Source organism: Camelus ferus, chromosome 18 (genome assembly GCF_009834535.1).
Source record: "Camelus ferus isolate YT-003-E chromosome 18, BCGSAC_Cfer_1.0, whole genome shotgun sequence".
In the NCBI taxonomy this organism is placed as follows: Eukaryota; Metazoa; Chordata; class Mammalia; order Artiodactyla; family Camelidae; genus Camelus; species Camelus ferus.
In genome coordinates this window covers 15338981-15366614 of record NC_045713.1, presented here as the reverse complement: position 1 = coordinate 15366614, position 27634 = coordinate 15338981, and the positions used below count along the sequence as shown (strand labels likewise).

General features: G+C 38.0%; 1 protein-coding gene and 1 long non-coding RNA gene across 2 annotated transcripts in view; one reads left to right on the top strand and one right to left on the bottom strand.

Moving 5' to 3' along the window:
• Positions 1-27634, top strand: part of ADCY9 (adenylate cyclase 9) — a 114726-nt gene that overhangs the window by 10576 nt on the left and 76516 nt on the right.
• Positions 1567-11576, bottom strand: LOC116657665. The gene is made up of 3 exons (XR_004312862.1): positions 11396-11576; positions 6161-6401; positions 1567-1799 (listed from the first exon to the last, which is right to left on the bottom strand). It is a non-coding gene; the product is annotated as an uncharacterized LOC116657665 (long non-coding RNA).

Genomic DNA, 27634 nt, shown 5'->3' with positions numbered 1-27634 from the left:
CAGAACATCAGTAACTTGCCCTGGGTAAATTGTAGCTGCCAAGTTTGGCAGCTTCTTTACTGAAAACTCTAGGGAGTTTAGGCAGTATTGTTCTTGGGCCGCTTCTGGTTCCCCAGAGCTTAGAGGTACTTAAGATGATGTGACCCTTGACAGTTGAGGAGTTACGGGAAAATCTTTAGCTTTGGAACTCTGGAGATATTGGATGAGGTTTGAACTAGAGCAGTTAATCAGCTCTGTTGTATTCTGCTGTAAACTCATTTATTTATTCAATAAATATCAAGTAAGTTTCTACTCTTTGGACTAGGTTCTGGAGATAGAGCCCTCTGCCCTCTTGGAGTCTACAACCTGGAAGGGAAAAGAGACATTAATCAGATACACTCTAGACTTATTGGTCTTATTACAAATAGGGCTGGGAGGTAGGGACACTTGTCATCTCCATTTATAGGTGAGGGAACTGAAGCACAGAGAGGTTAAGTACTAGCAATGGTCACACAGCTAGAAGCAGCTACTAAGTGGTGGGGCCTGTATTCAATCCCAAGGGACTGTACTAGAGAACACTAGTTGTTAGAAACATCTGCTTCATAGAATTGTTGTGAGGATTAATGGAGAAAATAATATTAAGTACTTAGAAAAGTCCTTGGCGCTCTCAGTAGAGATTAGATTTACTAGCTAGTGTTAACGAAAGTGGGGACAATTTTCTTAGCAGCAGCAACAACAGAAAAATAACTATACCTTTCTTTGTTTAGCTCTTTCCTGTTCACAAAGTGTTTTCAGGCACATTGTTATCTCAACCATTGTGAAATCTTAGAATCTTGGGAACCTGTGTATGTTTAGAAGTTTTTGTTTTATTTGCTTGTTATTTCCCGTTATTTACCAGCTTTCAGGCTGAGTTGATTTCCTAACATCCTTTGAAGGTGACCAATGACTTTTTTTCAAGAATCAGTGTGAACTGTTGGATTTTAGCTTGTTTGGTGTATTTCACTCCATTAAAGATACCTTTTTTTTTTTTTTTTGATGCTCAAATGGTCCCATCTTGGGTCCATGGGAGCCCTTTCGAGTTGGCCTCTGAGTCCTTTTCATACAAACTGGCAGTGTTTGGTAGCTTTTTTACTCATTTAGTAACATTTTGAAGGAGTAGAGAAATTATAGATATTAAAATCTCATTAATTCTGTTTGGCTGATGTGTTCATTCAGAGAGACTGAGCTAAAGTTTACCCTCTTATTTTTGAAAAGAAAATTAGTAGTATATGCATGTTTATATGAAGAAATAGCACTGCGGGAGAAATGGTTCGTGGGTCTTGAAGCTCTCCGGAAGCTTTAATTTACATTCCTATGATTGACAATTACAGAGCCACACAGGATTTGTCTCTGGTATCTTCCCTCTAATGCTTGTTGAGGGACCCGTACCTGTGAATGTTGGTAAATGAAGGTAAAGAACAATAAAATGAAAGACATCCTAGACCCAAGTGTAAGTTACCTGTTGGCAAATTGGAGAGTAGCCCCAGCCCAGCAAATCCTACCCCCCAGGACAGCTGTGGAAGTTTCCAGAAAGCCCAACTCCAGGAATTCCCTTCACAGGAATCTTGTTCTGAATAGTGGTTCCTGGAATGACTGCCCTGCCATTCTCCTTTCCATCCTGCGCAACGTGCATTTGACTCACTTACTTTGTTTATGATCTGTCTCCATCCCAGTTGAATGTGTCTTGAGAGCAGGAATTTTCGCATGTTTTATTTACTGCTGTATTCCAAGCACCGGAAACACAGCCTGGCGTATAGCAGATGCTCAATAATATGTGTGACCTGCACAAAGAAAGGAAGATTATAACTCCACACATTCCACATGTGTGCGAAACTGTGCCCCAGACATGGAACAAACCAGAAGGCTGAGAAGGCGACAACCGGTTTTTGAGGAACGGATGAGTGTTGAGTGGTTTATTAGCGGCTACGGGTGGCGTCTTTAAAGGACCTAAGGAAGGGGGTGGGAAGGTGCCTGGGAACGTGAACTGGGCCCCTGGGTGCCGGGGAGAACTATCAGGCAGAGACTCAGATGATTGAAACCCAGATGTTTATTTAGGACCCAGGAAATGTGGGATTGAACGGCTTAGTTCAGGCAGTCATTTTTTAGCTTTTTAAAATGGAGATTTCAAGAAGTATATTTACCTTTAATAACACTGTAGCTCCCTACAGTTCTTATTTGATGATCATTTATGCACACAGAGAGCCAGCATACCCTTTTTTGGGCAAAGCTCCAGCAAAATCTTTGCATAATTTCCAGGATTTTTATGTAATGCTATTACATTCTGTTCATTTTTTTTCCTTCCAAAGAAAAATGTACTACTGAAAGCAGCTTTTGGATCATTTGTATTTGTGTTTGAATTGTGTGGGAAATACTAACTTTGGTTTTTTACCATGTAGTTTGTAGAGAGGAAGAAAAACCACATGAAGGTGATTGATTTTCTTGTTAATGGATATCAACATACAATATCCCATTAAGGCTTTGATATTTTAAGTGAAAGAGACTATTGCATATTAATTTAGTTAGTTTTGCCTTATTAAGTGTTCACATTCAAAGTGTGGATTACATTGCATTCTGCAACTTCATAAATGGGTTCTTTTCCCCATGAGAAAAATGCTTTTTATGGTCATTACTATTAATTTTTGTTTTGTGAATGAGCTGTCTAAAAGCAGGTAAGAGGGATGTTTCTGAAAGAAGAGTACTTTTATAGAATTATCTTATTATTCTAAACAAAAAAATAAATTTGTTCAGTAGATTAGCTTTTCAACTTAAGATATTTTCTCCACAAACTAGTTCAGCACTTTTGGGAAAATAATTTAATCTCTCTGGTTTTCAGTTTCCTCATGTTTGTAAAAGGTAGAGTTTGAACCAGATGTGCTTTAAATTCCTCCCCCCTCCCCCCATTCCCTAAGAATAGCTGAACTTCTATGATTGGAACATAGTATGTGTTCTTAATACGAAGAAGTGATTTCTCCATCCATTTGTTTAAACTGTGAATCCTCATTTAGATAAATTTAGCATATGGAAACTCAGATTTACAGAAACTAAGTTGTGGGACATGTGTGAGATACTTAACGTTCTAAAGGATTCTTTTCTTCCTTTAAATATAAGTAAATAAGATTGAGTTACAGAAATATATTTACACATGGTTTTTGGGGATCACATTTAGTATATAAAGTAAGGTATCATTAGAGGAACCCCATCTGATTTGAAAGTTTGAGAAGTACTTTTGAAATGGCTGGAAGAAAATGTGAAGTGATTAAATTAAAAATGTGGTTCGATTCCTGTTGAACATTATTTTGGAGAGAGATTGGAAGATTAGTTGCCAAAAAAATGAATTTCACTTGTGTTGGCAAGTTTTTTGCTAGTAGAACAGAGCAAATATTGGATTCATAATGTTCTTGCAGATTACTCCAGTAATAAAAGACTCACTTGCTCCTGATGGTGGGTTCCTAGGTCTGCTGACTGTGTATTTAGTGTGCCAGGGTCCTCTGTGTTTACTGTATAGTTTAGTATCCCCCAGATTAACACACCTGGAAAGTGTCTACCTTAAACTTCTTTATTAGAAGTTAGAGGTCACCAGTGATAAAAGGAAACTCTTGGATTTAATTATAAAGGAATTATAAAAGATTGGAATGGTTTTCTTATCCTTTCTTGCAAATAGCAAAGCAGCTCACATTTTCTGTGATTTGCATGGCTGGAGAAACAAAGTGAAAAGGAAAAACACTCTTCTTTGTTCTGAAAGGGTGTTGACACTGGGCACATATGTCATCCAACCTGAGAGAGAATTTCACCTCCACAAAGGCCCAACTTGTGAAACTGTAGCTTCCCTTAGAGAAACTGTTATTCACAGCTTGTTGGAGTCATATGTTTTCTACTGACTAAAGTGACTGACTCAGTGTGTCAGTCATTGCAGGAGGTTAAAAACTTTTAGAACTACCATGCAAACAAAACATTTCAAAGGTCTTTTCTGGGCTCTAACACACATTTCATAGTGACTTTCTCAGCTGGAAAAACTTAATTAACTCTGTGTTCTTTGTGGCTCCTGAAAGAAATTGTGATTTATGAACGCCTTCAGAGCTGATGATTCTAAGATATCAACTTTGTCCCTCTGCCATTGAAGTGCAAATGGAAATACTTGCTTTCATAGCTCTAGTCATGATGTTACTTTATTTAGTAGCTATTAAATTTCCAATTCCATAGACTCCCCTGGAGGTGTTCCAGTTTGCACTAAGGTTTCTGCTTCTGTCAACAACATTGCTTATGGTGTGTGGAACTTTCCTGAACAAGGAATACGAATGAGGTTGTCAGAGTGGATGATTTTTAAGCTTTTCTTTTCTTTTTTAAATAACAGCTCTTTTTTGACATATAATTCACATACCACACCATAGAATTCACTCATCTAAAAAGTATGCAATTTAGTGATTTTTAGTATATTCACAGATATGTGCAGCTATCACCACAATCAATTTTAGAACATTTGAATCACCCCAAAACGAACCTATGTACCCATTAAGCACTCACTCCCCATTTCCTCCTAAACCTCCCAGCCCCTGGCAACCATTAATCTACTTTCTGTCTCAATGGACTTGCCCATTCTGGACATTTCATACACATGGAATCATACAGTTTGCAGCCTTTTGTGTATGACTTCTTTCCCTGAGCATATTGTTTTCAAGGTACATTCTCGTTGGCAGGTGTCAGTACTTCATCCCTTTTATGTTGCATAATATTCCATTGTATGGCTAGACCACATTTTGCTTATCCATTCATCAGCTGATGAAAAAGTGATTCTTTTTTTTTTTTGAGATCAGCAGTCCAGCTGATTGAAAATAAATTGAAATAATAAAACACTTATTATTTAATACTATAGCTTGACTGAAATTTAGCCATTTCATTTTCAGTAGGGTTTTTAGTTTCCCTTAAAGATACGATTAAGTGAGATTTAATACTGAATTGTACTTTAATGTAAGCATTTCTCAAACTCAGTGTAGCTTTTTTTTTTCTTTTGCAATAGCTGTCCTCTTTTCTAAGCTTGATGTAGTTTGATTAAATACTAAATTCTCTGCTCCTTTCCCTTTCCCCCAGCCAGTTCCCTGATAGACAGCTTTAGGAGTAGCATAGGGTTGGCTTTGAAACCAGCCTCACTTGATAGGTTGTTAGATGTAAATATCAATCACCGTAAGTCTTCCTGTATTTGTCAAGTTTTCTGAAGGGGCTGAGGACTTTCCCCTTTAGTCAATCAGACATTTTCCTGTTTTAACCATTTTGAACATCTGGCTTTATATTTCTGAAACGTATAAAACTCTTTTTTACCTTCATAAAAGAGAAAGATGACAAATAAAATGGAATTTTCTTGTTGACTCAGTTATTTTTATTACCTGTTATTTGGCTTTTACTGATATAGCAGTTTGCCTATAAAAATAGGAATTTTTGCTTTACTTTTAAATAAGCTGAGATTTCTCTGTATTTTTTTGATTCTTATGTTTTAGAATAATTTTTCTGCTTGCTCTCTTGCTATCAGTATGTGTTCCTGTAACAGCTTTGCTCCTGGTTTTCACTTTATTCCATGAAAAAAAACCCCAAATAACCAAGCTCATTAACCCTGCAGAGTACAGTTTGATTAAAAGGACGAAGAGTTCTGCCTCTGTGCAGTTTTTTGGTTGTCAGCTATATTCTGAATAAGTTGCTAGGTACTGAGTTCAGGATGAGTAAGTTGTTATGACAGTTATTTTTAGTCTATTTTTAAAGGGGAGGAGAAAGGGAAATTTGAATCAAATCTGTGTCTCAGTAAACGGAGCATGTTTTCCACAAGACCGATGCAGGCTTCTTTTGAGTATGTAGAAATAGAAAATGGGAATTAGAGATTAGATTCTATAACTGAGGATGAACTTAGTTAGAATTCATTGACAATTAATTCTATAACTGGTTATATTATAAAGCTAAAATGTGAATATTACATTAGGGAAGTGTTGATTGGTGTTGAAATTTACCAGAGTTTTGGGAAACTGCCTTGCAGACTTTCCCAAGAAACATCTGGTGAGAATAGCTGCTTGTATGGAAATGGTGCGTTGGCGCATCCTTTAATACACTGTCAAGGACCAACAGGTCTTGTTCTTGTCTTTGGTATAAACCAAAGATATACCTGGATTTGCATCCCCCAGATTTAGTAGTCTGGCCTTCAGTAGTGCTAGTCTGTTGTTGTTTGTTGCTTAAGAAGGTCCGTTCTTCCTGAAGGGCTCGGCCACATGCCAGGCGCCCAGTGCAGGCCAGGGCGTCTCCCAAGTTACTTATCTGCGCTTTGCTCCTCACGCTGCAGGTTCCGTTCCTGTGTTTGCCAAGTCTACCAAGGAGGCATCGGCCGTCTGGTTTAGTAAGGCTGTTCTCTGAGAGTAAAAATTAAGGAAGATTCAATTCTTAGGAGTGTGGGTTCTCAATGTCTTAGTTTTCCAAGTAGTCAGCACGTAGTTACTTAATAAATGGTCGTCTGTGCATTGGTTTTCTCTTTAGGGAAGTGTGTCTCCTGACCTGAGGGGTTCTGGCTAGGATCAAATAGGATGGTGCACATAAGACTCTCGGCACATGGTTGGTGTTTAGCAAATGTTGGTTCTCGCCCTGCTCCCCTACCCACCTCCAAATTGTTCCATCAGCACTGGCCCATGCAGTTGATGGTACCACTCGCCTCCACAGCAGGGAGCACACAGGTGGGAGCGCTAGTGCCAGACTGCCCCACTGTGATTCAAGGAGGGAGTCAGAAGCAGGCTCCCCTAATATTGGGATAGAACTCACCTTTTGTCTTTGTCTCACCTTTTGTCACCTGTCCTTTGCAAGTGCTTCCTCAAGCCCTGATCTCAGCCTACCCTTGCTGTGAGCTCAAGGCACAGGGTAATCAGGGTTGCAATAAGGGAGACTATTAAAAATCAGATACACAAGAATCTGGACACACTGTTTCACAGCAATGGGGCTTTGCAGAAAAATCGAGCAGGGTGAGAACACAGTATCTGGTGGGTGGAAGGTGCATTAGTCTCTGAATAGATGTTAGTGAATATTATGGCTGATTTAAGACCGTGAGCGCAGCACTTGAATTCCTGCTTCCCCCTTTTACAGATAAAGAAAAATGTGTTTTCACGTGTCAGGCGCTCAGTTCACGCTTCTCCACAGGGTATCACAAGCCGCTCGCCCAGTACCTGGGGTCAGGGGGTCGACATTTCTTATGATAGTCTTTGTAAGATTGTCATGAAAAATCCTTGGGTAGGGACTTGGGCTTTGTCTATACCTGACTGGCCTCCCAGGCTAAACTACAGGCCTGGTGATGCTGTCCTGTTGCTTTTGTAGACTGGCATCGGGCTTCTCATACCGCATGGAGCACTTTCTAAGGGCTCTACTCTGCCACTCCCCCACCTCCCTGCCCCACTGCTGTAATCCTGCAGTTTTGATGTTGTGTTCACTTAAAAAAAAATCACATGAAGTTCACATAATATAAAATTCATCATTTTAAAGTTTATAGTTTAGTGGCCTTTAGTACACACATTCACCATATTGTACAACCATCACCTCTAGTTCCAAAGCATTTTCATCCCCAAATGGAAACCTTGTATCCTTTAAGCAGTTCCGTGTTCCTCTGTCTTCCTGGCACCTGACAACCACTAATCTATTCCATCTCTGTGTATTTGCCTATGCTGGGTATTTCATGTGCATAAATCATGTGTGGCCTTTTGTACCTGGCTTCTTTAACTAAGCATAATGTTTTCAAGGTTCATCCTTATTGTAGCAGGTACTGGTACTTCATCCCTTTTTATGGCCTAGTAATACTCCATTGTATAGATGGACCACATTTTGTTTATCCTTTCATCTGCTGATGGACATTTGGGCTCTTTCTACCTTTGACTACTGTGAATAGTGCTGCTGTAAACCTTCATGTATGGAGGTTTTTTTGGTTGTGTGTGTGTGTTTTTTTTTAGTACATGTTTTCACTTCTTTTTGGTATATGCCTAGGTGAGGAATTGCTGGGTCATATGGTAACTCTACGTTTAACTTGTGGACAAACCTCTGCCACTTTTTAAAATGAGAAACTTGTAAGAAGGACCCTTTTAAAAGTCACATCTGGCAATAAGATGTTTCAGCAAACATCCTCCAAGTTGAGAGCCAAGCTGGTAATAGGTAGTGCTTTAAGTGTTGTATCTTGACTGCAATAATGACTTTGTTCACTGTAAGTTGGAATGGTACTGTGATTAGGAAAAAAATCATAATGTAAATGTAACATGTTTAGAGACCTTTTCTTTTTGATAAACAAGGGTTTTTGGCTATCCCCTCTGGGCTGGCATTGGATTTGGCAACTTTGGAATTGTGTGTTAGATAAACAGTTGGTATCTAGGGTAAGCTTTAAAAAAAAAGTGCTATCTAAATATTGACCAAAAAAAAAAAAAAAGGTCCCAAACAGCTCTAGGAACTTTCTTGTTCAAGTGAATTCAAACTGTCTAAAATACAGCAAGGTAAAATTAGGCTTCCCCTCTGGTTTCTGTGGGGTCGAGTGAGCTGTAGGCCTCCTGTGCTGTCCGGGACACTCTCCACTTGTTAGCTATCCTTAGAGCGCAGGGATGTGGGATATTGTCCACAGCCAACAGTGTTCCCACAGCGCGGCCTTAATATAGAACTTTTTTCTAAAAAAACATTGGCTACCAAAAGAACTCAGTTCCCAAACATGGTCATTGGTTTGTAGTTCATTTTTATTTGTTTTTATATAGTTAAAACAAGAAAGAGTATGCGAACTTGTCAGTGTTACCGAGTGTCAGTACTGTTCAGGGTAGAAGAGGAGAAAACTGAGTTTCAGAAACCACTTGAGGGCAAAGGAAGAGGCAGGGTCCCTCTGTGGCGATAACAGTGAGGTTGGAAGTCCGCTGGGCTCCAACTTGCCATTTGCTGAGTGGATAGGGTGGGTGGGATGTTCACTGGTGCCCACCTCAGACCCCAATCTGGGGAGTGATATTGCCCCCCGAGGTATGTCTCCTGGTCCACCTGAGAAGTTGCCCTCGTACACCACTGGGAACACCCACAGGGCAGCTGGATTACAATGGCCACGAGAGGGTGACCTTCCCCCCAGACTGTAAGGTAGCTCTTGGGCCCACAGAGTCCCAGCAGATATCATCGCCTTCTGTTAGGATGTTCTTCAAGCCTGTAGATGGGGCAATAAAACTATTCAGGGCAAGTGGGGTAGCCTCTCCAGGGCACAAAGGGAGCACATGGCGTATGTCAGGTCCCGTTGGGGAGGGACGTCCTTTAAAGGAACCTGTTACTCTGCTGTTGGCTGCATTTTCGCTTTTTTTTTTTTTTAAGCCACATCGGCTTGCATCCATTCATTAAACAGTTTTTGAGTGCCTACGAGGGATCGAGGATCCGAGGACGAATAGACTGTGGTCCTTGTCTGAGACTCCCTAGCCCAGGCCCATTGTGCTGGCGGGAGCATGAGGTGGCGCATTGGCTGCTGTGGGAAATGGGAAGCAGCTTGGCAGCTCCTGACCCATGTGACCACGTGACCATGTGACACAGCAGCCCACTCCCAGGCCTGTGCCCCAAAGACCCCAGAACATTATTTGTAACAGCCACCGAGTGGAAACAACCCAAATGTCCATCCAGTGCTGAGCAGAGAAACAAAATGTGCTATGCCCACTCATGGAATACTGTTCAGCCATAAAAAGGAAGGAAACACTGTCACATGCTACCATGTGGATGCATCTTGCAGCCATCTCAGTGAAAGAGTCAGACACAAAAGCCCACGTATGAAATGAACAGGCAAACCCATAGAAACAGAAAATAAAACTCGGGCTGGGGGAATTGAGAGGAAGTGAGGGTTTCTTTTTGAGGCAAAGAAAATGTTCTGACATTGATTGTGGTGATGGTTGTACAACTATGTGACATTGTGACATATACTAAAAAAAAAAAAATCACTGAATTATATAATGTAAATAGGTGAATTGTGTGGCAAGTGAATTGTACCTCAATAAAGCTGTTACAGAAAACGCATAAACCTCCCAGACCAACATTAACTAAAACACTGATGATTAATTAGGATATATCATAGTACAAGGCAGTACGATTGGAGATTGGGATTTTGTAGTTCATCTCTGCAGAGCAGAGGGGGATGAGGTGCGTGGTGCTGTTGCGGCCTCTTGGGAGAGAGAGAAGTCCTTGGGGGAATCAGTGAGCTCTGGGGACCTGGGTCACAATTTTGGAGATTCAGAATCTTCATTTCCATCAGTGTTCAGAGTTATCCAAGTTTAGGAGGATTGATTCATGCTAATCGTGAGACTGACGTGTAACTGGTTGCCAGTGTATTGGTTTACACTGGGGAAGATGGTGTACTTTTCCAGGGGCTAGAATATTCATAGCTACTGCCTAGGGTGTTTCTTCTTGTTATTATTAATTAGGTCCCCCTAATAGAAACAAGATTGCTAAGGAGTGTAGTACAGAGTGGAGTATCCTGAAGCATGTGGTACTTTATTTAGCCATGGGGAAATCACCGTGAGTACCTCTTCCCGGGGCCTGCAGCACTTATGTCTGCTAGGTAGAGCGCCTTCCTTGAACCGTGTGAAACCCTGCCCAAGCTCTTACCTTGTGCTTTCCTTAAAGAAGAGATGTTACAAAACACACAATATACAAAACAAAACTTCACCCTGAAGTAGAAAACCCTCTGCTTCATAAGGAATGCAAACGTATGTAGGAATGCTTATAAAGAAAGGCAAGATGGTTTCAAAGTAATAGTGTGTGAGTTACTGAAGACCTAACTAAAAGTAGCTAAAAATGAAGGAATTTATTGTCTCACATAACAAGAAGTGTGGCAGTTCCAAGGCTGATCTAAGTCAGAGGTTTGATGACATTTTCAAGGAACCAGGTGCTGTCTGTCTTTGCTCTCTGCCATCCCTGCAGTGTGGGAGGTGTCTTCCCTCATGGCACAGGGGGGCTACAGCTATTCCAGGTAACACGATGACCTCCAGTGAAAAAGAAGGCCTTTTCTTCACATGCGTGTCTTATTTTATTAGCAGTGAACGTTTTCCTAAGACATCCCCAAGCACACCTCCCTCAGGTCCCTTTGGCCAGGGCAGGACCATGTCCAGGCCCTCACCAGTCCTTTCCCCCTGGCAAGAGGAGTGAGTCCCCGTGTTGGCCTGGACTTACCTTGCCTCCATCAGCTGGGGCCAGGTGGGGAGTGGGATCTCTTTCCTGAGCAGGTGGAAAGAAGATCTCCCAAAGAGAATCAGGCTTCTGCTATCAAGGAAGGTTGGAGGTGGGGACATGAGAAAGACAATGGCCCTTAGGGATGCAAAGCATTAAGGTGTGACTTTAGTGAAAACATGCAGTGTTTTTAAAACGAAAATGTACGTACTTGCTCTTAGGAGAAACTTGTGAAATCAGATCATGCAATCAGCTCAGACGTTGCATTTCTCTCCTTCATTTCTCCCAGATGGGTCCAGTCCCTGACATGCAGCGTGACTGTTCTTTCAGCCTAGTGCCTGCACCCCAGCTGGTTGAGTTTTCTCAAAGAGCCACACCTCTCTGCAGTCCTCCCTCTCCTCAGCCTCCCGAGTGGGAGGACCTCCCCCTTCCCCTGCCCTCTGGCCCCCTCCCCCAGCTCTTACCCACTCACCCTTGCAGATACAACTTCTCTCTTCTCTGACTGGACTGGGGGCTCACTGCAGGTCCTCTGATGTTGCCCCGTAGGAGTGAATGAGTGAAAAGAAGACGTTAAGACGATATGGTGGGAGGTAAAGTAGTTTTGAAGGTTTTTGAGCAGTGCTGCGAATGTCAAGATGAAGGTGATTTTAACGTCTTAAGAGATTTATTCCATAATACTCACCTAAGTGTCTTAGATTTCACCTCTGTGTCTTTTTTAAAAAACCCTGTAACAAACATATTTCTTAAAACTTTTGCCGGGAGCTCTGAAAAGTATTGGTTGTCCCGCAGGGGTGATGCGGTGTCTAGGGCAAGCCCAGCTCTTCCAGAGTTGGGAGCATTCCTGGTCCTAAGGGCGGCAGTAGGAGGCGGTGGAGATGGTTTCATGGTCGGCTGTGAGCTGTTTACAGCATTTTCTCTAATGTTAAGTGAATAGTGTTCTCAAATACTCTGTAATTATTGGTTCTAATTCGTATTCCATGAGAAAAAAATATGTGAAGTGCCAGTGGTTCCTGGAATATAAACATGCAGTGAAAGTATTTTCTCTTCTCAAGTCTCCTGTTCCTGCCCTAGGCTGTTCCGTCGACATACATTAGCGCGCCTGTCTTCCTTTTCCATAAAGCACAGGCCTATAAATATTTCTCCGTTTAAAAATAATGTTTTCCCTACCATGAGTCAAGGTTCAGTTCTCGTCTATCTAATTTTAGTTCCTTGTTTTTATGAACTTGAAAATGTTTTCCTTAACCAGAAAAGAGAAAAAAAGCACACACAGAGATGAAGGAAACTTCTTGCTATGTTTCCCTGTAGCATAAGCGTTTCTACATGAGATTTGCTTTTTTGTTGGACAGGTTATAGAAAAACTAAATTGTGAACTAAGGAGCTTAGATTGTTTCTCTGTGGAATGTTTTCAGAGACTAATGTTATAGACCTGTAGAAAGCTGTTGTGGATCTTGAAAGTCTATTTTTTTTTTGCCTCTATTAAACTAATTTTATATGAAAAAGGAGTAAAAAGGTAAAAACAAAGAATTATTTATAACCTATAACCTTAGCGGTCTTCTCTTTGTAAGACTGTAACTTCACATCCTTAGGTACATTTTTTCTTGATTAAGAATTTTTTTCTTAAATGGCTTAGTATTGCTAATTATCAGAGAAATGCAGATCAAAACTACAATGAGGTATCACCTCACACCAGTCAGAATGGCCATCATTCAAAAGTCCACAAACAATAAATGCTGGAGAGGCTGTAGAGAAAAGGGAACCCTCCTACACTGTTGGTGGGCATGTAGTTTGGTGCAGCCATTATGGAAAACAGTATGGAGATCCCTCAAAAGACTAAAAATAGACTTGCCATATGATCTAGCAATCCCACTCCTGGGCATATATCCAGAGAGAGCCTTAATTAAAAAATATACATGCACCCTAATGTTCATAGCAGCACTATTTACAATAGCCAATACATGGAAACAACCTAAATGTCCTTCGACAAATGACTGGATAAAGAAGTTGTGGTATATTTATACAATAGAATACTACTCAGCCATAAAAAAAGAATAAAATAATGCCATTTGCAGCAACATATATGAACCTGGAGATTGTTATTCTATGTGAAGTAAGCCAGAAAGAGAAAGAAAAATACCATATGATATCACTTATATGTGGAATCTTAAAAAAAAAAAGACAAACGAACTCATTTACAAAACAGAAACAGACTCACAGACAGAGAAAACAAACTTATGGTTACTGGGTGAAGAAGGGGGTGGGAAGGGATAAATTGGGAGTTTGAGATTTGCAGATACTAATATATATAAAATAGATAAACAAGTTCATACTGTATAGCACAGGGAACTAACTATATTCAATATCTTGCAGTAACATGTGGTTAAAAAGAATATGAAAATGAATATATGTATAAATTCATTTATGACTGAAGCATGGTGCTGTACACCAGAAATTGACACAACATTGTGAATGAACTGACTGTTCTTCAATACAAAATATATACACACACACACAAAACTTTTTTGATTAAGAATGTCAACCAATTTGTGTTTTCATCTTCTGTTGCTATTTTATGTAGATTTCCTGTGCATCTATTTGTTTGTTTATTTTGGATGAGGCTTTGCAGGGTTTTTTTTTTAAATTTTATTTTTTATTTACTTATAGTTGAATTACAATGTTAGTTTTAAGTGTACAGCAAAGTGATTCAGTTATACCCTGTGCATCTATTTAATTCATATATTTTTATTTGTAAGGAGAATATGTTTCTTGGAGTGAAAAACCGTAGTTTGTTTAACCATGTCCTGCCTGAGGTTTTACATTATTTCAAGTTTTTTCTTTCCCTTTTAAACATTGCATCTTCACAGAATTGTGTGACTTTTGAAAACTTACGTTTAGACAGATGACCAGGTGGTTAGATACCTTATTTTTATCTTTTATAATAAAAGTGAAACACATTTGTGGTCTAACTTTCAGAAAAGACAGGTGAGCACACAGAAGATAAAGAAAAATGCTTCCTACCCAGACATAGCTACTGTGAAGGTCCTGAGAGAGCTTTTAGACTCTTTCAGTGCAGATGTATGTGTCAATAATTATCTTTTAACAAAATGGCATCACAGTAAACATACTGTTTATAACCTCCTTGTTCACCTAATAGATCATGAGCCTCTTTCCACTGTTAATCTGTATGCACATCTGTATCATCGTGAATGACAGTAAACTTTTACCATGGAGATGTACTATAACTTATTCAGGAAATCTCCCTTGTTGGAAGTTTAGATTGTTTCCAGTTTTGCATTACTATGTATCATGATACTGAGATGTGTATTTTCCAGAAATCCCTCAAATCAGGAAGCATCCCACAGTTTAATGTATGTCATTGTTTAATTGACAGTCTTGTATTTTATTTCATAATAGAACAAAATGTAATGATGCATTTTACAATTGGTGTCTTAGATTTGGTGAAATACAGTATTGTAAATTATAATAAAGTGACAGACATCCTTACTGGCCATTGTCTTTGCCCACATGAATGGCTAAACCCTTTTTCATATGTAAATTGCTCTCTTGTATTTCTTCTTTTATGAGTTGCCTGTGAATTGAGGTATTTGTCTTTTCCTTATTACTTTGAAAAAAATCTCTTTATTGACATAAATATCTTAGATTTTTGTCTTCCATTTTGTTGTAAAATTTTCCCCCGTTTATATCTTGCCTTTCAATCATGATATTTTTTGACATGTGCATATTTACATTTTTATGTAGGCATATCCATCATTCTTTTCTTTTATGGTTTCTGCCTTTGATTAGAAAAGCCTTCCCCACTTGAGGATTATATATATATTTTATCCTAATGGTTTTATATTTTTTCTTTTTTTATACTGCTATTTTTAAACCATCTAACATTTATTTGCATATGGGGCAAGGGTGAATTACATAACATATATTGATACACACCACTTATGACGACATAGAATTCTGATTTATATGTGAGTCTGTTCTTGCAGGTCTTTTTGTGTTTCTGTTTTTATGCATTTGTTCTTCTAGATCAAAGTTAGATTTGTTGTTTCCTCACAAACTCCCTTTGGCATTTTGACTCAAGTTCTTTCAGGTTACAGATTAATTTGACACCTTCACAAGGCTGGGTCTTCTCATCCAGCCAGCTGGCACATATGGGATATCTCTCCATTTATACAAGTCCTTCTGTGTTGCTCAGTACAGTTTTGTAGCTTTTCATGAGCTTTTACACATTTCTTAAATTTATTCTTAAGTTTTACTATTTTTCATGGCTACTATGACTCAGATCTTTTTTCATTATGTTTTCTAGCTAGTTACTGTTGGTTATATAGAAAAGTTGCCAACTTTTATAATGTACGTAACAGTAAAACCCACCCATTCAAAGTGTGCAGTTCATTGAATCTTAACAAGCGTTTGCAGTGTGTAACCACTACCCCACTTCATATGGTGCATTTCCATCACCCCCCAAAGTGCCCTCAGGACACACTGTGATCAGTCCCTCCCCCATTCCCAGCTCTAGAGGGACGCTGATTTACATTCTGTCAGTACAGTTTCGCCTTAATGCAGAATCTCATAGAAGTGTAATCACACAGTATGTGGCCTTTGGTGACTAAGTTTCTTTCACTTAGAATAATGCTTTTGAGGGTCATCCAGGTTGTTGCACGAATCATAGCTTGTTCCTTTTTATTGCTAAATAGTATTCCCTGTATGGGTGGATATACCACAGTGGAAAAAACCCCACTCATCAGTTGATGGGTGTTTGGGTTGTTTCCAGTTCTTGACTGTAAGGAATAAAGCTGTGGTAAACATTCACAGGTCTTTGGTGGACACATACTTCCCTTTCTCTCGGTTAAATACATAGGAGTTGAGTTGCCAGGTTGTATGGTGAGTGTGTGTTTAACTTCATATGAAAGTGTGAAACTGATGAATTTATTTCTCTGTGTAACTGGCCACTTAATTGAATTCTTATTTGTTCTAATTAAAAAAATCAAATATTCTTAGATTTTCTTGGTAGAAAGTCATTTAAATTTAAAATCCCTTCTTTTTCAGTCTTTATAGCTCTTATTTCTTTTTTAGTGAACTGACATATAAAGTCCCCAAATCTGCCTTTCTTCTGCTTAAGCATATGACTCTGGGGTGTGTGTGTGTGTGTCTGTGTGTGTGTGTGTTCTCTCCCTAAGAAAAGAAAGGGTGATGTAAAGGACAGGAAATAATCATTATAAAGGAAATGCTGAGCTATTTCTTTACTGCTCATTGCTGCCAAACTGGCCATTTAATTTCTAAAGGCCTTTGGGAAGGGTGTATGATCTGCCACAGCCAGAAAGAGCTCATAAGCAGATCAGAAACCAAAACTACCCTTGGGGGTGGTTCTCTCCTCTGCACTCGGGTAGCCCTAGGAATCAGAACGGAATGAGGCAGTACTGCTCCATCCAGTCACAATCAGGCCGTTTCCCATGTGAGTGACTTTTAAATAAAATTGTATCTCCCCTGAATAAGTCCCTGAATTTGGGCCGCATTTTATACCCCATAATCTAGTCAGTTGAAATAGCTTGTCCACATGCTAGCCATGAAAAGCACATACAGAAAAGAGGCTGATTCTTAATTATGACTGTCTGGATCTCTCTGGAGCATTACTAATGGACATCTTAATTTGTCACTGCATCTTATATCTTTAATTTCTTTTTCTGCTTTTTCGTTGTTAGCGTATAGAAATGCAGCTGATTTCTGTAGGTTAATTTTGTGTCCTGCAACTTTACCAAATTCATTGATGAGCTCTAGCAGTTTTCTGGTAGCATCTTTAGGATTTTCTATGTATAGTATCATGTCCTCTGCAAACAGTGACAGTGACAGTTCTACTTCTTCTTTTCTAGTTTGGAGTCCTTTTATTTCTTTTTCTTCTCTGATTGCTGTGGCTAGGATTTCCAATGCTATGTTGAGTAAAAGTGGTAAGAGTGGGCATCCTCATCTTGTTCCTGATCTTAGAGGAAATGCTTTCAGCTTCTCACCATTGAGTATGATGTTAGCTGTGGGTTTGTCATATCTGGCTTTTATTATGTTGAGGTATGTTCCCTCTATGCCCACTCTGGAGAGTTTTTATCATAAATGGATGTTGAATTTTATCAAAAGCTTTTTCTGTATTTATTGAGATAATCATATCGTTTTTATTCTTCAGTTTGTTAATGTGGTGTGTCACATTGATTGATTTGTGGATATTGAACAAACCTTGCATGCCTGGGATAAATCCTACTTGATCATGGTGTAAGATCCTTTTAATGTATTGTTGGAGTCGATTTGCTAGTATTTTCTTGAGGGTTTTCAATGCATCTTATATCAAATGGATGGAGGGTGCTTGGTGACTGCAGCTCCTGGTTGGATGCACTTCTCACTGTCTTGTAACCATTTCAGGTATATTCTTCTTAAGTCCCCAGTGTGCCTCACCCCTTGCCAGTTACCACAGTGTCCACTTAGACCATGGAGGTAGAAGCTTGCACATTTCTCACCTGTAGGGTACATCACTCATCCCTCTGTGTGGCTCGACAAATTATGTAAAGCAATGAAATCGGAGGTAAAAAAGTGGAACTCGTCATTTGGACAGAAAACGTGCAAAATCAAAATCTCTCATTCTGTTGAATTTCTCAGTGGGAGGATTTATAGATTTACCACCATAAATCCTGTATTTGGCTTCAGAATTTCTCTTTTTAGCTCTGATTAGCTTTTCCAGCAGAGAAGTCTTAGATGAACAACTAAGCATAAAGCCAAGCGCCTGGGCTCTAATTCTTTTCTGCTTTTGATTTGTCATCACTTAGTGCTTTTGTGTCTTCCTTTTCTCCTCACTAATAGAGTATATCTGTCACTTAAAGAAATAACACCAAAAATGTAGAAGAGACAAGCAAGATTATACTGTATAGCACAGGGAAATATATACAAGATCTTGTGGTAGCTCTCAGTGAAAAAAAATGTGACAATGAATATATATATGTTCATGTAGAGCTGAAAAATTGTGCTCTACACTGGAATTTGACACAACATTGTAAAATGACTATAACTCAATGAAAAAATGTTAAAAAAAAAAAAAAAAAGAAATAACACCAATGCATTTCAGCATGATGGGACTGCAACCATCTTTTCCAGAATTGGCCACTTTCTTGAAAAATGCTGTTTCTCCTCAATAGGCTGGGCTCTCTCATTAGCCATGTATCTTTCTCTGTTGAGCCTCTGCTCATCTTCTAAGAACCAGCTCTCATCTCTTCTCTGTTGTGAAGCCTTTCCTAGGCCCCCAGGCAGAGTGGGATTCTTGTCTCTGCATTCACGCAGGGTAATTCTAAACCTGTATTTAGTTCCTGTTGCTTTGACCATTCGTTGGAGTTGTCCCTTCCCTTCACTGGGCTGTGGGCTGCTGGGGACACAGCTTACATTTTTGTATTTCTGGTGTATGGTAGGTAGCAGGTACTCAGTACTTCTGTGTTCATGGAGTGCATGCTTTCAGAGAAGTAAATTTGTTGTAAATACATCCATTTTCCTTCATCACTTCTATCATAAATTAATAATCATCTGGGATTTAAAATAATAATATAGGGATTAAAACAAGGGGCTAAAAATGAATATTAACAGTACTCAAAATATCATCATTCTTTGTTTTCTTTAAGCTGCATAAATAATAATAAAATAAGTGCCTCTTTGCACACTTCTCAACATTGGCAGTGAAGTCTCGTAGCTCACTTATTTGATATTCTACATAAAGTGATTTCTTAAAATTTAATGGTTTTACTTAAAGTTTTTGTTAGTTTCAAAATAACCTTTTGGATTTTCCACACAAAGAAATATTTAACTTCTCTTTTTCGTCTATAATTTTTTTCACCTTCCTTTCTGTAGACAGTCTCCCTGGACATTTTCTTCTCATGTCCTTGAATAAGAGGGAGGATGCAAGAGGCTAGGATCTGCACCCGCTCCTGGTGGGGAAGGTACCTCCCTCTGTGTCTGGGAGACAGTTGTCCAGCAACTGGTGAATGTGTGACAGTAGTTACCCATGGTCCCTGCATTGATTAGTCTGTTCCCAGTCTTGTGTCTTGTTTGTTCACCTGACAGCTGGGCACCCCGTTAGGATGGCTAGTGCACCAGAAGCATTATGTTTGGCAAAGTGCTTATCACACAGGCACCCTCAATGCCAATATGGAGGCAAAGAATCGTGTAATACCCTGCCCTGTTTAGCAAGAGCTGGTTCTTAAATGCATTGTGACCTAATTCATAAACTTGTCAAATTCAGAATCCTGTTGGATTTAGTGTTGTGACTAAAAGGATGGACTTTAGAGTTAGACGAATCTGAACTTATATTGAATCCTAGCTTTATTGCTTATAAGCTGTGTGATTACTGTCAAGAGAAACCTGTATTAGAACATTTCTTGGGAACTTTGCAGTCACTGAGACAGCCCAGAACTTTTCAAATATAAAATGATTCTGTACACATACTGAAATAAATACTAAGTTTTATATTTTTTGTGGGACAAACTACAATTAACTAATTTATCAAGACAAAGACTCCTTGGTTATTTTTTTCTCGCTCATTAAAAATAAAAAAGTCAAGTTTAGTGAGGCATAATTTACATACACTAAATTTCAGCGTTCTTAGGTGTATAGTCTGGCTTTTGATAACAGGTATTATGCCTGGTCAGGCTGAATATTTTTCTGATTTTATCTTTGTCTCCTCTATTAACTTACTGGTTGTATCTCTTTTCCTAACCTATTTTAGTGATTGCCCAAGTTTACAGTGTACATCTTTAACTTACCACAGTCTGCCTTAAATATTGTACCACTTGATCCACTGTGTAAGAACCTTGTAAGAATGTTTAATGCTCTGATTATCATAACTGTATTTTATATATGTTATAAACCCCATAATATATTCTTGTTATTTTTGCTTTAGATGGTAAATTACCTTTAAGAGCAGTGTTGTCCAATTGAACTTTCTGCAGTAACAGAGATATTCATATCTGCAATTTTCAGTGTGGTAGCCACCAGCCACATGTGACTACTGAGTCCTTGAAAAGTGACTAATTGTGATTGATGAACTGAATTTTAAATTTTGTTTTAACTTATTTTGTACTGATTTTCTTCTTTTTAAAACCAGTTCAGGAACTCTTAGTTTCTTGTGTAGATCTAATTTTCTTTCTGTTCTTTCATCTTCTTTTAAAAAAATTAAAAAAAATTTTTTAGTTGAAGTATAGTCAGTTTACAATGTTGTGTCAATTTCTGTTGTACAGCATATTTCAGTCATGCATATATTCCTTTTCATATTCTTTTTCATTATAGGTTACCAGAAGATATTGAATATACCCCCCCTGCTATACAGTATAAACTTGTTTATCTATTTTATACATAGTAGTTAGTATCTGCAAATCTTGAACTCCTAATTTAACCCTTCCCACCCCCTAGCCCCCTGGTAACCATAAATTTGTTTTCTATGTCTGTGAGTCTGTTCTTTCATCTTCTGACTGAAGAACTTCCTTTAACATTTCTTGTGGCTGATGTCTTCTGGGAATGAATCCTCTTGGCTTTTGTTTGTCTGAAAAGGTGTTTATTCCACATTAATTTTTAAAATACATATTTTCAGGGTATGGGATTTTGAGTTGAATCTTTCTCTTTCAGTAATTTAAAGGTGTCACCCCATAGTCTTCTAGCTTGTATCATTTCTGATGAGAAGTCTGCTGTGATTCTTCTCTGTTTCTCTGAAAACACTGAAATTTCTCTGAAATCAGTGTGTTTACAGTAGTCTGTCTCCCCATTTCCTACCCTAGCATTGGTAGCTTTTAAGACTTTCTCCTTATTTTTAGTTTTCAGCAATTTGGACATGATGTGATTTTGGTTTTTTTCTTGCTTAGGGTCCTCTATGCTTCTTGGATCTGTGGTTTGATTTCTTTTATTATGTTTTACAAATTCTTGACTATTATCTCTTCAAATATTTCATTTCATTTTTTATTTCTTCTGATTCTGTTGGCCTTTTCTCAACTTCACTGATTTTTACCTCAGCAGTGGTGAGTGTGTCTCTGGTACTGTCTCTGATACTGTACTTTTATTTCTATGATTTCCACTTGACCCTTTCTCATGTTTTCCACCTGTCTACTGTAATTTTCAGTTCATGCATATTGCCCACCTGTTACAGTAGGTCTCATTTGTATGGTAGGCATGTCTTTTGGGCTCTGCCACTATTGGGACAATCCATGTGTCCTTTCTCTCTATGTGTGAGAGGGATCTAGGACTTTAGGCTCCTTGGTTGCTTTATGGCCTTTCCTCTTTGTTGGATTCAAGAAAAGTTGTGATTTGTAGTTTATCTTGATTTTAGTTTTTATTAAGGTGAGATGACACTCTTTCTAGCTCTTTTAAAAAAAAGCAACTTCTCTTTGGTTACTTTTCAGAAATTAAGTTAAGCTCAGAAATTAGATAAGATTTATAAGATAATGTTATTTAAATTTTTTATTTGTGTCTTTTTTTTTTTACTGGTAGAGAAAAGTCACATATTAGAAATATAGAAATAAAATGTGTGTTTATTTATAAATGTATGATACGCAATTTTCAGTTACTACTTGTAAAAGAAGTGCTTTTTTAAGTCATAATTTGGAGACACATATACATGAAAATTATAACTGCTTAAGTTTATCTTCCAAACTATGACTAATGAAACAATATGGAAAATGTATATCCTTATTAGCAATTTAAAGAGTACAAATAAAAAGAAGCACCATTATTTACTTCTTAAATCTTAAAAAAACTCGTAAAACCTGGTGGGTGGCATACTGTTGCTAGTTTACTTTCCTCAAGATTGGAATCAAGAACTATAACACTCTAAATCTTGGGAGAATAGCCTTAGAAAATAGTTCTAAAGAAACAAAGCTGTTTACTCAAGGATTGTAATGCAATTGATAATAGCAGAAATTGAAAAGCACTCAAATTCCCAGCAGTGGTGATCATTGGAATAACTCTGGTTAGTCTACCTGATAGAATATGGTATTTATTTACTGTTCACCAAACCTTTGTTGAATTCCTGCTTTGTGCCAGGATCTGTGCTAAGTATCCTAGAAGCCTTTCCTCATTAGATCTTCACAATTCCCCCAGGAGGTAGACATTAGTCTTATTCCCATTTTACAAACAAGGAAACGAAGGCATGGAGAGATTAATTACCTGCCAGGGTCACATAGCTGATAACGTGGCAGACTAAATGCACAACCTCCCTGGTGATCGAGAGAGAGCAGATTGAAATGAGCATGATTAAAAATGTTAATCTCTTTCATTTGCAAAGATTTAGAAATTTGTTTATAGTTGTTTGTGGTGAGGGGGCAGGAAAACCAGGTGCTCTGAAACACTACTGGTGTTTGGAAGTACAAACTGAGAAAAACTATTTGGGGAGCATGTGGCAATGTCTTTCCGAATTTTACTATTTAACCATGCCATTTTACTTTTAGGAATTTACCGTATGGAAATCCTTGTGCAAGTGTGCAAAGATGTATTTAGGAGGATCTTGGTTACGTAATAACGGAAGACTAGAAATCACTTGAGTTTCTATCAAGTGTAAATCACAGTCAGTCTAGCCACATAGTGGAATACTTGTCCATATTTGTATGAGTGGTAGGTCTGTGTGTGCCAACATGGGCAAAATGCTGTCATCAGTTAATCGAAAAAAACAAATGACTATGAAACATGATTTCATTTTCCATAAAAGGATGTATTTGATGTTGTTTTTTTTGGTGCAGGGAGGTAATTAGGTTTATTTATTTACTTTTAGAGGAGGTACTGGGGAGTAAACCCAGGACCTTGTGCACGCTAAGCATATGCTCTACCATTTGAGCTATACCCTCCCCCCAAAAGATGTATTTGGGAGTTTGTAGACACAGAAATGATGATATGCATTAAAGGATACACATAAATCTATAAATAGTGGTTGTCATTAGGGTGGGATTAGAGGAACTTCTAATTTTGTTCTTTTTCAGTTTTTTTCCCCTAATACAGACTTGTATTACTTTTATTAGCAAAAAGAAACTATTAAAAATTTTAAAAATTATATAAGTTATCCTTACTGGCAGAAATACATCTTGAAGTCATGTAGGTGAGGAAAAGGGAATGCTGAATAAACCCTGGCTGGGCACAGATCAGATGTGCACTTGTCCTGGTGTGAAAGTACCATGTTCTATATGTCCTTTACTCCTTCAGCTGCTTGAATTATAAATCATAATATTCAAAGACATTTTCCCCTCACATACAGACAAATTCTTATTTAAAGACCTTCAGATCTCACAAATGAAAGAATAAAAAACTGTTCCTGCTACTTTTTTCTCGTCTAGCTTATTTAAAGAAGGAATCAGTTTCTCAAAGGTGTAACTGTAGAGTTAGTTCAGTCATGGAAAACAGGTTCAGAGGTTTGATTCTGCCCACTTAGTGAAGATATACATGCATACATTAGCTCACAGGGCGAGTGTGTCTAGGGAGGTGACAGCTCACTTCTGGTGACAGAAATCCTGTCCTCTTGTTCAGCGTGGACCCTGACTTAACCTGCTCCTGAGGGTCACGTGGAGGCTGTGTTGGTTTTGGAACTCCTCTGAGGGTCCAGTTCTGCTTAGGACAGACCTGAAAATACAGCTGCCTGGGATGTGCAGGGTTACCCCAGAGCAGGCATTTAGCCTTGAAATTGACTCAGCCGCCTGTGCAAGATGACTCAGTTGAGCCAGAACTATCTTAATTTGATAATTATCCTAATTTGAACCATAAGTCTTGGGTTTGACCCAGAACCATCTTGGTCTGCAGTGCAGTTGTGGTGTATATAATGCTATCAGATTATGTTCATTGTTAGAAGCCTGGGGAGAGGAAGTGACTTGCTTGGCCAACACAAAAATAGCCATAGTACGAGAAGAAGGATTTTAAAAATTAGTATTTTACTATGCTTGTGAAGTAATGTTGGTCATTCATATTATTTCAATCTTTTTTGTAAATCCACTTTTTAAAAAACCTGTACTTTGAGCAGGAGTTCATGTTTCTAACTTGGGATGCGTTTTTTTTCTCATCCTCTCTTCTCCCGCCCATTGTTCTAATGTCATTTCTTAAAACTCTTTTTCATAAAAGCTGGGCTTCAGTAGCAGTTTTCTCTAATTCTGAGTTAGATGATGATTTTTGGTTTAATTGTATAATAGATGAGGAAATAGAATAGTAAAGTCGCATTTGCTTTGATGTAACAAAGAATCTTTCCTGCATCTAAAGAGAATGGAAATTTATGGAAAATCAGATCCTTTCTTTGAATTGTATGTAAATGAGAAAATTGAGATGGACAAGGTTATGTTTAACTGGGCATTTTGAAATTACTCCTATCTAAAGCTAAGTTTTTTGAAATGATTTATTTGTTATACTAACAAGTGATATTCACATTTTAATGGGTCTCATGGAGATGTTTTTGGACATGTGATCTGCCTCATTAAAAAGTAAAATTGTTGCTCTAGACTAGGGAGAGAAGAGAGAAAATTAAAACATAGTCAAGGAGTAGGGGGAAGTTTGTAGTAGTAGATCAAAATGAGAACACCAAGTGTGTTTTTGCCAGAGAAAAGATTTATGGGGTAGTATGTTTTAGAACTATTTAATGCTTTTAACACTTCAGGATTGTACATTTGAGGGGATGGGCCCATGATGAGCTGTAGATAGAACTTCCCAATTGCTCATCACAGACTACTCAGGCAAATTCTTACCCATCCTTAAGACAGGCCCCCTTATCTGTTGTTAGGAAGTGCCCCTGTGCCTTGAGACGCAGCAGCAGGAAGTAGAAAACACGTCCCACTTGTTAAAGTCGTGGGCCTGGATGGGAGGCTGGATGCTGGATGTGACATTGGACTTTGACCATTATTTCAGATTTAATACCCCTCCTATCTATGTTGTGGTGATGTTGTAAGGATCTTAAGAGAAGGTGAATAATGCTTTACAAATGTAAAGTATTATTCCATTAGGGAAGAAAGAAAGAAAATTGGAAAGCACCAAATATTTGAGAGGAAACTAAAACACAGCCTGCTTTCCCTTTCAGGCAGCTTTATAGTGTCCACTTGGGAATAGAAAGTGAAAGGAATGTGCAGGTGTTCCAGACAGGATGGGGTGGGGCAGCGTAGTGAAGATGGCAACTTTAAAGCCCTGGGTGCTTTGATCTTACAGCACCACTAATTTGTACTTAGCCCAGATCCAAGTAAATTACTGTGCAATTAACATAACAATAGAGGGGCATTCTGTAACAAACTTCAGTAGCTTCCAGTCTGTCACGTGGGTCATTAGAGATTGACATGTGCAGTTTGTGGAGTGGTTGTAAGCTGCCAGAAATTTAAGCCTGGTGACGGACTAGACTGTACAGGAACACTGTAGCTAATGCTTATAACCTTTCACTTATTCTTCCTTTGTCACTCTGTGTATTTGTTCTCTTAGTTTTCCCCACCCACACATCCACTTGCCACGTGTACTGAGTGGACTTGGAGCAAAGAGCAACCTATAGGTGAGCCATTGTAAGCAAGAGGATCAAGAGTGAGAAGTATTACAGCAGCCCTTGAAATAGTTGAAAAAAAAATTTTTTTTCAGTTTTAAAGCTCTTATTGACTTTATTCAACAATTGATGAATCGGGCAGCATCCCATCTAGCAAACAGAAAGGAGCTCTGCTAATTTTTTAAAACAAACAAAAAACATTATATTATGGATAATTTCAAACATAACAAAAGCGAAGACAATAATATAATGTACTGTCAAGCAGCCCTAACTCAGATGCAATCAGTTATCTACTCATAGCCATTCTTGTCAATTTCTATGAAAAACTTAACTGGATTGTGTTGAATCTGTAGCTCTATTTGGGAAGAAACACTGTCTTAACAACATTGAATCCTCCAATCTAAGACCACAGTATCTATCTCCTTCCACTTAACTTAGATGTTATTTAATATCTCAACAGTAGTATATATATTTGCACTTCTTTTATTAAATTTATTGCTAATATTTATTAATTTTAATGCTGTTATAAATTGAATTATTTCTTAATTTCACTTTTGGGGTTGTTCATTGCTGGCATATAGAAATACAGTTGATTTTCAGACATTGATCGTGTATCTTCTGAACTTGCTAAAACTCACATATTTTAGTAGGTTATTTTTGTAGACTCATTAGGATTTTCTATATACAGGATCATGTCATATGTGAATAAGAACAGTTCAGCTTCTTCCTTTCTAATCTGTATATTTAAAATTCTCTTTTCCTGCCATATTGCACTGGCTAGAATGTCCAGTACAGGGTTGACTGGAAATGGTGAGAATGGACATCCTTGCCTTGTTCCTGATCAAAGAATGAACTTTTGGTTTCAGTGATTTTCTCTTTTTTTTAAAAAAATTCATTTATTTCTACTCAATATTTATTATTGCCTTTCTTCTGCTTCTTTTGGTTTTAATTTGTTCTTCTTTTTCTCGTTTCTTATGGTGGAAGCTTAGGTTATTGACTTAAGACTTCCCTTTTTTTCCTACAGACTTTTTATAAAATTTGTAAATTTCCCTCTCAGTACTTTCCATGGCTGTATCCCATAATTTTGATCTGCTGTGTTTTTATTTTCAGTCAGTTTGAAGTGACTTCTTTTTTGACTCTTGAATTATTTAGACATGTTTTCTAATTTCCAAATATTTGAGTCTCCCTCCCCCAAATTTCTTTCTGTTCTTGATTTCCAGTTTAATTACATTGTGGTAGACAACATATTTTACATTATTTTAATGCTTTAAAATGTATTGACACTTGTTTTTTGGCCAAGCCTATTGTCTGCCCTGGAGAATGTGACATGTGCACTTGAAAATAATGTGTATTCTACTATTGTTGCTGAAAATGTTCTGTAGATGTCGGGTCAAGTTGGTTGTTCAAGCCTTATATATCTTTACTAATTTTCTGCTCAGTTGTTACAGCAATTAAAATATTATTTTGAGGGAGTGGGTATAGCTCAATGGTGGAGCACGTGCTTAACTTGCACAGGGTCCTGGGTTCAGTCCCCAGTACTTCCATTAGAAAAAAAAATATTATTTTGAGTTGTTATTTCTCCCTTCAGTTCTGTCAGTTTTTGCTCCATGTATTTTGGGGTTCTGTTGTTGAGTGTTTATGTGTATATGATTATTATATTTCCTAATGAATTGACCTTTTTATCATTATAAAATTTTTATTTTTGTCTAATACATTTTTTGTCTGAAAGTTTATTTGTCTAGTATTAGTATAGCTGCTGCAGTTTTCTGACAGTTTTATTTGCATAGTATATCTTTTTCCATACTTTTACTTTCAACCTATTTATGTCTTTTGTAGCCAACATTGTTTGGATCTTGTTTTTTAATTTTTATTTACAATTTTTAAAAATTTTAATATATTTTTTATTGAAGTATAGTTGATTTACAGTATTGCATTAGTTTCAGGTGTACA